Here is a 1,537-nt window from a genome sequence, read left to right as displayed (position 1 = left end):
CCCAGTCTGTGGTATTTTGTTACAGCAGTCCTAGCAGAATAAGATCGTCCTTAAGACAAGAGAGATAGGGAGGGGAAAATAAGAATACAGAAAAGAAGATCAGATGATTTTTAGATGATTAGATGATTTTTTCCTAAGTGTAAGTGCCTCCTGAAACTTAAAAAAGGAAAAAGAAATCTAGGTTCTTCATTGGGAAAATTCAATTGTAAAAGTTGAATTTTTGTATGCTTATTATATACATATCTTATTTACTGTTGTCTATCACCATTTCTGCACATTTGAATACATGCAGGTTCTACAATATAAACTGTCAACACTAACACTGCTGCTGTTATTTGAATGGTGATCTCAAATTCAAGATGAAACCCTACTTGAATAGTTAAGCTCCACTGGATTTTTATAGCCAGACAGGCATTAAATGGAATTTACCACTGATTACATGTATAACATAGAAATAGCTTCAGCGTGCTTCCTGATTCACAGCTCTTTGTGTTACTTCAAGAGGAACCATGGAGGATACAAATGTTTAAATCTGATGAACAACTGGCACATTCTTCTTCAATCAATGGACTGAAAGTTGTCAGTCACTGAATAAATATGTTACACTACCGGATTATTATGTTTACAAATATCACATTGCATTGTTCTGGAATAAACTGCAATTGTACACAAAATAATGTACACGAAAGCAGTAGTTTTAGAAGGTATTCAAAAAAAAGTAGTAGTGTCTGAGTCCTTCTCTATTAGTATTTCATTATGGTAGAGGCCAGGATCCTCTCTCCAAGTAGATGCCAGAATCTACCCAATGAGACATTGCTAGGATATAGGAGAAATATAACCCACTAGGAGAGTTCTACTGTTAACAGAAATGATGCTTTATAGCAGTGCTTTGTACATCACTGTCAGAGGTTAAAAATAATATAGAAAGCTTGATGATGTATTATAGCAAATGAGAGGTGGCATGGGGGTGGTACAAAGAATTTTGGGCTGGAAACCAGCTTTGGTACTTGGAAGACAGCATAGGAAATCAAAAAGTACTCTTAGGGAAAATGAGAAAAATAGGCCAGCAAAAAGGTTACTGGAATTCAGCATTATAGGATTTAGTCTTGCTTCATGAGATTTGATTGTTTCTAATTGGAATTTTTCCATGTTGCCCTACTGGAGAGGTAACAATTTGCTCAGAAATATGGGAAGGGGATGTTTGCCCAGCAGGACTGGAAGCTCTCACCAGGACAATTCCATTGGAGTTTACGTGAATTCTGTGATGAGATAAAGGGATATGAATATGAAGAACATGTAGATTTTAAAACCTCACATAAAACTTCAATCAAATTGCTGAATTAAAAAAGGGAAGGAGCAAACATAATCCTTTTATGTAGTAACAGTGAATAACATACAACAGTGAGGCCAGCATGGGTTGTTAGGTATTTTTTTCCCCCAAATGGCTGCATTATATTTTTATTAAAGTATTCCAGCTTATAGGCTCCATAGGTTCATCTACCTTTCTATAAATAACTCCTGTTCCATTTAAAGGGTA

The sequence above is a fragment of the Giraffa tippelskirchi genome, chromosome 13, assembly GCF_054371585.1.
Source record: "Giraffa tippelskirchi isolate mGirTip1 chromosome 13, T2T-mGirTip1v1.2.pri, whole genome shotgun sequence".
In the NCBI taxonomy this organism is placed as follows: Eukaryota; Metazoa; Chordata; class Mammalia; order Artiodactyla; family Giraffidae; genus Giraffa; species Giraffa tippelskirchi.
This window is presented reverse-complemented; position numbering follows the sequence as displayed.